Raw genomic sequence first — 12,396 nt, forward strand, 5'->3', positions numbered from 1 at the left:
CTACTACTACTACTACTACTACTACTACTACTACTACTACTACTACTACTACTACCACTACTATTACTTCTACTACTACTACTACTAATACGACTACTATTACTACTACTACTACTACTACTATTACTACTAACACTACTACTACTACTACTACTACTACTACTACTTCTTCTACTACTTCTACTTCTATTACTACTACTACTACTTCTATTGCTACTAGTACTACACGTACTTCTTCTACTTAAATAATAATAATTATTATTAAACATCGATATTATTAAAAAATGCTTCCGGTTTATATATCCATCTTATCGTTTCATGTTTTAAACATTAAACATGATCTCATTACGATGCAAAAGTGTTATAAAATATAATAATATTCGTACTTTTGAGATGACATTCCGGAACGCTGTCTAAAATTCCTTTGTAATTACATGCTGAAGATTCGTTCCCCTCTAATTCATAACCAATATTACATGTAAAGTTAATGGAAGAGTTTGCTGACACTGGTAGACTGGGAGTAATGTTTCCGTTTTGAAAATTCACATCATTGCAGTCTACAAATCAACGACGTGTGCATTATTTCATCACCATAACAAACAGTTAATAAAAATACGAACATCAATACTTATAGCAAGATAAAATAAACAGCAAAATACACTACAATTACATTTACGTTTACATTTACGAAGATATCGTTCTTGCAACGTATTGTCTTGGTTGCAATTCAACTATGGCAATATATAAGTATCATGCATCAATCAAAATAATGTTAAATGTTATCTAATGAAATATGCTGTATATTTGTATTGAAAAAATGTTGTATGATTATAAATTAAATATGATTTATATTAACAGAGTAGTCGCGTATATTAAAAATCGCAATACTATTTAAAACATAACAGTGTTACATTTGACAAAATATGAAAGATACAATAATACGAACTGGTTTTATAATAATCGCCTGTCATGCAATACTAAAGCAAAACTTTTAAGTCTGTACATACAAACAATGCTGCAGTTAGGCACAGAAGACCACTGGTCAGTGTTAGTACATCGAACGAAACCATTCTCTGTTAGATTATATCCGGGATAGCAGCCGATTTCCAGAGTTATGTTTCCAGTCATATTTATCACCTTATCGGTCCAGTTAGAATAAGAGCTTACTGGGTCGATGTCTGGTGGATTTAAGCATTCTGTAGGCAAAATATTGATTAATAATACATGTATAGTACAATTGGTGATTAATATAATAATAGCCGCTAAAACTAACTGAGAGGATTATAAAATATAATGTTTGAGTATAGGTCTACCACTTTTAAAAGACTCAGTAAACAAACCACACGTCTAGCTCTGTACTTTGTTTTAAATAATTAAATATCTAAAATATTTCTACTGATATTAACATATTTACTGGTTTGTATTAATATTGATTTGCACGACTTAAATAAACGACTTTTTTTCATTATTTGTATGTCGAAGAAATATGGGGGAAATTATGATATGATTGTTTTGAAAGTATATATAATAACATATTAGTAAAACATCTCGGACAAGACTTCGTTTTATAAAACTAGGAACTTACTTATAAATGTGCAGTCCGGTACCCTTGACCATGTTCCATTGGTCTGACATACAACGTGAGGGTCTCCATGTAATTCGTATCCGGGATAGCAATCAACTTGTATCGTTGTATTAACGGGCATGTCTCCATATGATTCCGTCAAATCACAATATCGACTCTCAGTTGGTATTCCCATAATCTCGGGGCAAACTTATGAAAATATATCATACACAAAGTAAAATACGGGAAAGAAATCCCTACAGGATTTCATTGTAAGTATTTTTTAAGAATCGTCAAAAAATTTGCGGCGAGAAGACAACTTTATTGCATTGATTTAACATTCTTTGTTTGCATGTTAATAAAAATGTCATACATATTTACAAATAAAGTAAGTTGAGTAAAGTGATATTGAAAAACAATGAAGTTGTTTCTCTGTTTTCTATATTTATTTACGATACATATTTACACTCACCCGTATATTTAACTTTGTATATAACAATTACTTGAATATTGTGAAGTTTATCATTTAATTCTGTGTTATGTTTTATTTCTAATTGATTTAATATGGTCGTTTCAGGTTCATTAATTATACAAGTGCATTACTATCTCATTACAAGAGGTACCTAATTGATTTGTCAGCAAATGAGAGAAAGCGAGGGATGGATTGGACGGTTGGTATTTCAATTTTTCAAAAATTGCATATAAAAATGTATACTGCATAATTATTCCGACAGAGCAAACTGCTTGTTGCAAAACGTTGTCAAAATAAGCAAACCGAATGAAACATTGTATTGGCAAATGTACTGTAAGTGCATTGAAATGTGCATTTAATGATCTTGTATCTGCACATAAGGACTTTGTAGAGTAATTTATACATTAAAGTAATTGTTGAACTTTATCGAGTAGTCGAGGTTAGAGATCACCGGGAAAATTGTGTATACATACACATGTACGTATTTGATAATAATATACTTAAAATACAACGTTTTAATATTTTACAAAATGTTCTAGATCAAATAAAACGAACTTCATTGAAAAGGTTCTTTGTACATTCCAAGAAAATATTGCATTTTCGATTCACCATTGGATAATCTTCATCAGACTGTGACTTCGCGGGAAGTGAACGTCACAGAGCGGGCTTACTGCCGGACTGGATCCAAGCAGTTAACAAAGGCCTGTAGATGGGGCTCAGTTGGTAGCCCCCCTCGTCCCTGTTCTTTACCCGCCTCTGCTTAGCTATCGCTACCGATTACGGAAGTGTTCTGAGTGCGGTATTGTTTTCCCTATCTATCACTTTCACCCCCTCCCAGTCAATGACATGGTTTTTCCTAGCTATATGGTTCGTAACTGCACTGGAGTGTTATATTGTTTCAGTCACAGTCTGTTGAAGATTAACCAATGTTGGATCGAAACTGTCACGGTATGTGAACTATTTTATTGGAATGTACATAGAGCCTTTTCAATAATTTCAAAAAACATTCCTGATGAATTACTTCAGAAAACAAACTTTGATTTCATAAAAATCGTTTGAAATTTAATTGTTAAGCAAACGTTTAAGTCTATACATACAGACACTCTTGCAATCAGGCACAGAAGACCACTGGTCAGTTTTAGAACACCGAACGATGCCACTCGCTGTTAGATTATATCCGGGAAAGCAGCCTATTTCCAGGGTCATGTTTCCCTTCACCTCATTGGTCCAGTTCGAATACGTGGTGGTTGTGTTGATTTCTGGTGGCGTTGAACATTCTAAATAATAATAGTAGTAGGATGATTATTAATTTCAGAATGATATGAATTCGGCATAAACTGACTGTTAATATAGGTTCGTTGATTATAATGATTAAGTGTACGTTTACAATTGCAAAGTAAAGTAACTACATTTTTAGCTCTGCACTTTTGTCGGTTTATCAATAATATATCTAACTTATGCATTAGATACATTTTGAAATTATTATTTTGTATAATGTGTCTGTAAAGCAAATATTGATGAATGATTTTATAAGTGTAAGAACAAGTCTTAAACTATTATCCCAACGTCTCGGGCAAAAAGTAGTGTAATAAAAACTTGAACTTACTTATTAATGTGCACTCCGGTACACTTGACCATGTTCCATTGGTCTGACATACAACGTGAGGATCTCCATGTAATTCGTATCCGGGATAGCAATAAATGCTTATCGTTGTATTAACAGGCATATGTTCCGTAAAGTTAGCGTATCCACTTTCAGATGGTATATCCATAAAATTTGAGCACGCTAATCGCCATAAAACAGGTAAAAAAAAAATTAACTATGGGATCTAATATCTACATGATTGCATTGAAAGTATATTTCTAAAAACTCAAAATTCATTGATCTGAAGAATACGTTTGGAATTGATGGATCTTTCTGTGCATATATGTCAGTATAACTGTCATTGAAACTATTTAAGCCACCGGCATTAAATGTTATTTATTTCCATATCTTTAACACACTGAATATTGAAAATAACTTTGGGCAACGTTTGCGGTTCGGAAGCAAGTTAACCTTTGAATAGCCCATTTTTTATACTTTGAATGAATCCTATGAGTTCAGTGAACCTTTTTAAATTTGAACCATTGTTCGTGCCAGTTGCATTCGACAAGGCAAAAAGTGACGACAATTTATAACTGAAAATTAGTACACTATCTTAAATACTTCTTAACATCATACTAACTTAATTTGGTAACAATTGGGATTCTTAATATGCTAAGCTATAAGCTAGTGCATATTTAGTCAACCATGTACCATTTTATTTTGTTCGATTAAAATAACAAGAAAGAAACAAAACAATATGTAAACAAAAAAATAAATGTGCTTTTAAAAAGGTATTCTTTATTGTTATCCACCTAATCTCTTAAGCTGTATTGGATTCGTTAAATCGTGACCGTAAATGATAAGCCTGCACAAAATATAATTGGCCTTTATAAATTATACAATTTTGTCATTCATTACACAGACAGCTTCATAGAATTGTACCAATATTTCTGAGCTTTCATATTGATGGCTTTTGCAAAGACGGAAGATAAATATAATAAAACCGGTTTTTGAATTTAAACTACTTTTTAACAGGTAAGCTTAGTTTGTACCTCCAAATAAGTTAAGTTTTCAAAACCTAAGCAACCTATGTAATTAGTATATTGTAGGCACTTTAGCACGGAATTTCAAAATAATCGACACTTATCCACTTTTGTCACAGATTCAGAAAATGAAAATTTCTATTTATAAGGTAGAAAAACAACACTGTCAAAAATATACATACGGACACCATGTGCATGTTTTTCTATAAATTCTCGTTATTATACTTCAGTTATATATGTCAGAGTTTTAAATAGAACAATAATGGGAATATCCTTACTCACTTTAAAAAATGCACTTAATTGTTTCTCATGAATACGACTTTATGAATCAATCAAATGTGTTCACAAATTGATGACCTAGTTTTTCGATTAATAACTATTTATAACTGGGATTTTTATTTAAGCAATGTTAAAGATAACGTTCGACAAATTACACTTGCCTTGAATAAAGATCGCGCCGCAGTTTTGTAGATAAAATATGGTTATTATTTTTATTCTGCTCAGAGTAAACTTGATTTAAAATGTCATTGTGTCTTGTTCTGTGAAAGCTGGTCATAATGCATGTGCGTAAAGTGTCGTCCCAGATTAGACTGTGCAGTCCGCACAGGCTTATCAGGGACGACACTTTCCGCTTAAATGGTATTTTCCGTTTAAAGGAAGTCCCTTTTTACCGAAAATCTAGTTTAAGCGGAAAGTGTCGTCCCTGATTAGCCTGTGCGGACTGCACAGGCTAATCTGGGACGACACTTTACGCACATGCATTAAGCCTAGTTTTCTCAGAACAAGACACAATTATAAGAACAAATGATAAGACATGCTATCACCACCATATTAAAAGCATTAATAACTCAAGTGTATATACCAATTGAAGTTTGGATCGTGTTTATGTTTCTTCCTAATATTTTCATACTTCTACATTATAAGATGAAGGTTAATTTTTAAATATTCTGGACCAGGTCTATAATTTAACAAATAGCTTCAGTTGGCAATATGGTTCGGAATGCATGTTGAACACGTTTAAGTTGACAAAGCAAATACACAAGTTTAGTCAGACTTAAAATCATACTATTACTTACTTGTTATTGTAGAATGTGTTGGTGGATATGCTGGGCTTATTTCAGATGCAGAAAATGTAATGCTTGTTTTATTAACATCTGATGGTGGAGTATGTGTAAGACTGAAAACGTTTTCTGTTTGATCAGTATTTGAGGGAGGTGTAACAGTTGTCATTACTGATGCTGTTTCAGTTGAGTAGGTGACAATTGAAGCATTTGCGACGACAGCAACCTGAAGTATGAACAAACGAACATCAAACGCATTAATCAATAGTATAACCATGACATCATATATCCATACGTTAAAATAACCGCGGTTATTCAAACCACAAAGGTAAAAACTATTTCATATAGAAGTATTTGTATTTTTTAAAAATAAGGGTGTCAGTGTTAAAAATGGATTATGAGTAAAATCAAAATACAAGTTTTAGCTAATCAATACATTTATTATGGCATAAATGAAAGTGGTTTTTACAAATGATGTTGGGTGCGGTTATCAATAAGCTAGTCTTTGAAAAAACACCGTACCGTCAACAAAAAGCGCATACAAGGCCCGCGCATTTTCTTTTAAATCTGAAATAAAATATTTAATAACAACATTTAATTCCAATCTTACATCCCAAAACTCGTCTTATACAGAAAATTAAATCAATTTTAGATATCGAAAACAATATAACATAAAATAGTTTTGAGTTAGCGTAGTGTGTGTTATAGTGAAATTTCCATTCCTAAAAGCAAGGAGATTTATTCACAAATTGTGAGTGTTGTTTTGTTTAAAAAATTACAGGGGGTCAATTACATTTTTCCGACAAGTAGACTTAAGATAATTAGGACACCGATGCATTAACACCTACATTTCCATTAAAATACAGTAGTTTTAAGGGTAACATGATAGTTTTACCCAAATAACCGTCCACTTTAGTGCCATTTAATAGCAAATAAAATTATACATGCTATTGCAGAACTAAGTTAATGATCCAGTACCACATTTCTGACAATTCAATTTTAAGGATAGATTTTATCCCTAATGAAATGGTAATCGAACAAAATAATTGTCTACAAAATATTTAATTACACAAAATGAGAAAAAAAGTTATTTACTTGTAGATATGTATATCTAGCCTTAATATATTTAAAAATGCACTTGTCGAACCTCGTTTGCAAAGTATGCCAATATCCACTCGTTCACTGTTTCACTTAGATATATAACTGTCATGTGCATGTTAATTAGTTTCCATATTGAATAAACAAATATTTTAAGCGGGGTTACGAAAATCACATCAATACTTATTACAGGTGTTTTATCATTTCAACGCGGTTAAAAATATGTACTCAATAAAGTTTCATCTAACCTATCCTGTAAACACTGTACTGATAACGAACTTCAAAACATCGATATGCTGTTATAAACGAAAAAGAATGTTATCAAATCTTGGAGAACAGAAAGCTTTGAACAAACTATTTTACCAGTTAATAAACACAAGAACGGTAAACAGTTTGAATAGCGCATTAAAGCGCGACTATACGATTTGTATATGTGTTAAATTGTAATATATTGATAAAAATATGTTACAATAACACAAAATGGGCAATACAAATTAAACATGGAAGACGAATTTCATAAAATACAGCAAAGACAAATTAGCGCCCCGAGCCGATTGTGACGAAAATGTTTCGTACATATGTCCTACAATAACAGAAGCATTCGTTTTTTTATTAGGATCGGAGTAAGTGTTCGTGTGTCGTATGAATAGATACCGTTGCAGGAATTTAAAATGAACCTTTAAACTAAATTTAGATTCACATCGTACATGCATGATATACATGCTGGCGAATTCGACTGTACAGACATGTTCGATTTCAGAATTAAATATCTGGCTTTATTCGCATTTTTATGACACATGTTCTTTTAAACTTTTATTTTAATTTATATTGAAATATATGTTTAGTAAGTTTTGTTTACACATTTTATATAAATTCATACATATTTGACACACTCGTATAGTCTCGCTTTAAGTTATCATAATTTGAATGAAAATATACAGATTATGTATCGGCAGATTTAAACCCTAATTAATGATTTATCTATTATTACACATTAACAATGAATCATATCGACGAAAACGATAATATAAATGAAGACATTTGAGTCCATCAAGGCGATGACGATGAACAGCGGCATGTCAGAAGCCTTTTATTGTGGTGGCATATATGATTAGTGCTGACTTAAAATAGCAAGGGTTGGACTTTACATTACTTTTTATGAATGTCAACGTCTGTGTCCCTCGTGTTGACTGTTTTTAGAAATTATCTGAAAATCATTAAAGTAAAATTTAATATAACTTATAAATGTTGACGCATTTGTCAAAGGTATTGAATGTGTTAACGAAAAAGAAGTAATACCATTACTATTTTGCATCTTCGTTCACTCGTGGCCTCAGTGGGGCTACTCTGAGAAGCAGTATCGTCTGATACAGATAGACATTGTAATTAAGATACAAATTTAGATAGAGTCAACGCGAATGATTACAGATAACCATGTTCCAAAATATTGTTTACTTGATATACAAATAATTATCGTATAAGAAGAAAAATTAACAAATCGATTTTGGTTCTCGAACTAGACACACCAAGTAAGTGGTCTGCACTGTTCCACCAAGCGATCGAGTGGATGAGTTGTGGTCGTTCTCCAAATGGAATGTGTTGAATTCTCTTTGATTGTCCGTATCAACAATGAATGGTAACTATGATGTACATTCAGAATTGGCTACTACCTATAACGGATAACATCGGACTCTTCATGAGAGCCATGTGTGACAGACTCACAGACAGACGGACTGACGGACTGACGGACACACAGACCGCAAACCATAAGTTCCCTCCGGTGAAACCGGTAGAGGACTTATAAATGTCAACCCAATCACTTTGTGATATTTTCGCATGAAGGGTTCGTTTCGATAAAACGAACATGTATGATTCACGGATTAGCAATAGTAAATCAAAGTACAATCTAACCTGAGTAAATCAGTCAAAGTTACCGCTTGGTAGATGGCTACCTAAACAGCTTAAAACATTTTAGATGGTCCATCAGATGAAAGTATCATCCTCATTCAAACAATCAAACATCAAACGCAGAAAAAAAGTTAATCGTTTAACGTCTTAAGTAATATACATTAAGCTGTGTATGTTACCTTGAAGACATGTATTCAATTAGCTATATAAAATATCACGTTTAGCTTTGCAAACATTTTTTTTGCATACAAACATCATTTTCATTCAAACAACCATAAGCTTAGCACATCTTATCTGAAACATAAATCCAATTATATATAACATAGACATAAGTCTCAGTCGAAACAATTACAACCTAAGCACATTTTGTATAAACCTTGTCAACTGTTTTGAAGCATGTACACTAATTCTAAATACAAATGATTAACGATAATTATAAAACGCGTAACATACTCTGACATTTTATTATGAAGACTTGCTCGTTAGTCTCACAGTAACATGGTTCAGGATCAACGGGTTATACATTGGTTTACACACGGGCTAGACAGAATGTTAACTCAGCTTTAAGAACTTTATTTTTGCAAAGATCTCAAATTTTTGAAATATATTTGCAAATATATTAAGTGCTTAAAAGACAGTGTTTTTCTTGCAGTTTGTGCCGATATCTAAAGACGAAATCGGTGCCTAAATGACACATTGCGTGCAGCATAAACGTGTACACGAATTCTGTAAACATGAAAATTGCTCTTTTTTGTTGTGTTTGTATTTTTTTTAAAATATTTATAGGTTATTTATTCCGACAAAACAATAAATGAAGTTTGAAGTTTATTTAAATATGCATACCTAAAATACATTAACATTTTGTAGAAGCTTATTCAAGAACACTATGTAGAAAATGAGAACATTTTACGATTCAAAATTTGATTAATACATATTGCTTTCGCTCGACAATGTTACATGCATGTAATATATTCTGTCGACCGTACTTCCGCTGTGAAGATCTGTTCTCAGTGGTGAAATAATAAAACACGAATAGATGACTTGGAATACACCAAGGGTAAACAGACAAACGAAACCAAAACCATGTTTAACTTCCTGATCGGTTTTAGGTTTTGACAGTTTAAATTTATTACAGATGCTTTGTTTATCCTATCTGAAGATTTCTTTAAGGTGGCCGATTGCAATTGCTCTCCTGTTATCAGTTGAGCGATACGGTAGGACGAGAATGGGGCATTTATACAAATCTTACTTAGTGATTCAGGTATACGGTGATATTTTATAAATGTCATATGCACTTGAAGGGTATAGCAAATATTGCACTTTGAGGCGAATGATTGCCTGCATAGGCTGAAGGCCGAGTTTGACATTACTTTTCAAGAACGCAAGCTTTGCCGTATCTCGAAAGATGCCTATGATGTTTATTGTATAAACCAAACATACATTTTGTATTCAACATAAAAAAACACAAATGAAACGTGAAGATTGTATTTGAACATCAAGCGATCATCAAGCGCTCATTGAATTGTTTAATATTTGTTAATAAGCGCCTTCATATTATTAGCTTAAACGGATTTTAGTGAGTACCCATACCATTGCCCGCTGTAAGGGCTTTTAAAAAATTATAGCCCGATCAGGATATAAAGCGTTCAAATTTAAATGCATCTAAAATTACGCAGATATAGGCATGTGAAAATCTTACATAATAATACATCATACTTTATTAAAAACGTATAAATACGTACCTACCAAAACCTTTTTGATCGAATAAAATGAAAATTAAACAATGAGAAAAATAGACTCACATAAATTATATTAAAATTTAATATAACTTATAAATGTTGACGCATTTGTCAAAGGTATTGAATGTGTTAACGAAAAAGAAGTAATACCATTACTATTTTGCATCTTCGTTCACTCGTGGCCTCAGTGGGGCTACTCTGAGAAGCAGTATCGTCTGATACAGATAGACATTGTAATTAAGATACAAATTTAGATAGAGTCAACGCGAATGATTACAGATAACCATGTTCCAAAATATTGTTTACTTGATATACAAATAATTATCGTATAAGAAGAAAAATTAACAAATCGATTTTGGTTCTCGAACTAGACACACCAAGTATGTGGTCTGCACTGTTCCACCAAGCGATCGAGTGGATGAGTTGTGGTCGTTCTCCAAATGGAATGTGTTGAATTCTCTTTGATTGTCCGTATCAACAATGAATGGTAACTATGATGTACATTCAGAATTGGCTACTACCTATAACGGATAACATCGGACTCTTCATGAGAGCCATGTGTGACAGACTCACAGACAGACGGACTGACGGACTGACGGACACACAGACCGCAAACCATAAGTTCCCTCCGGTGAAACCGGTAGAGGACTTATAAATGTCAACCCAATCACTTTGTGATATTTTCGCATGAAGGGTTCGTTTCGATAAAACGAACATGTATGATTCACGGATTAGCAATAGTAAATCAAAGTACAATCTAACCTGAGTAAATCAGTCAAAGTTACCGCTTGGTAGATGGCTACCTAAAACAGCTTAAAACATTTTAGATGGTCCATCAGATGAAAGTATCATCCTCATTCAAACAATCAAACATCATTTGCAGAAAAAAAGTTAATCGTTTAACGTCTTAAGTAATATACATTAAGCTGTGTATGTTACCTTGAAGACATGTATTCAATTAGCTATATAAAATATCACGTTTAGCTTTGCAAACATTTTTTTTGCATACAAACATCATTTTCATTCAAACAACCATAAGCTTAGCACATCTTATCTGAAACATAAATCCAATTATATATAACATAGACATAAGTCTCAGTCGAAACAATTACAACCTAAGCACATTTTGTATAAACCTTGTCAACTGTTTTGAAGCATGTACACTAATTCTAAATACAAATGATTAACGATAATTATAAAACGCGTAACATACTCTGACATTTTATTATGAAGACTTGCTCGTTAGTCTCACAGTAACATGGTTCAGGATCAACGGGTTATACATTGGTTTACACACGGGCTAGACAGAATGTTAACTCAGCTTTAAGAACTTTATTTTTGCAAAGATCTCAAATTTTTGAAATATATTTGCAAATATATTAAGTGCTTAAAAGACAGTGTTTTTCTTGCAGTTTGTGCCGATATCTAAAGACGAAATCGGTGCCTAAATGACACATTGCGTGCAGCATAAACGTGTACACGAATTCTGTAAACATGAAAATTGCTCTTTTTTGTTGTGTTTGTATTTTTTTAAAAATATTTATAGGTTATTTATTCCGACAAAACAATAAATGAAGTTTGAAGTTTATTTAAATATGCATACCTAAAATACATTAACATTTTGTAGAAGCTTATTCAAGAACACTATGTAGAAAATGAGAACATTTTACGATTCAAAATTTGATTAATACATATTGCTTTCGCTCGACAATGTTACATGCATGTAATATATTCTGTCGACCGTACTTCCGCTGTGAAGATCTGTTCTCAGTGGTGAAATAATAAAACACGAATAGATGACTTGGAATACACCAAGGGTAAACAGACAAACGAAACCAAAACCATGTTTAACTTCCTGATCGGTTTTAGGTTTTGACAGTTTAAATTTATTACAGATGCTTTGTTTATCCTATCTGAAGATTTCTT

The 12,396-nt window shown here is 32.4% G+C and overlaps 1 long non-coding RNA gene across 1 annotated transcript; it reads right to left on the reverse strand.

Moving 5' to 3' along the window:
- Positions 1–3,766: 3,766 nt before the first annotated feature.
- LOC127853493 (uncharacterized) lies at positions 3,767–7,096 on the reverse strand. The gene is made up of 4 exons (XR_008036634.1): positions 6,873–7,096; positions 6,248–6,292; positions 5,741–5,951; positions 3,767–3,822 (listed from the first exon to the last, which is right to left on the reverse strand). It is a non-coding gene; the product is annotated as an uncharacterized LOC127853493 (long non-coding RNA).
- Between the last annotated feature and the right edge of the window lie 5,300 nt (positions 7,097–12,396).

The sequence above is a fragment of the Dreissena polymorpha genome, chromosome 12, assembly GCF_020536995.1.
Source record: "Dreissena polymorpha isolate Duluth1 chromosome 12, UMN_Dpol_1.0, whole genome shotgun sequence".
Classification (NCBI taxonomy): Eukaryota; Metazoa; Mollusca; class Bivalvia; order Myida; family Dreissenidae; genus Dreissena; species Dreissena polymorpha.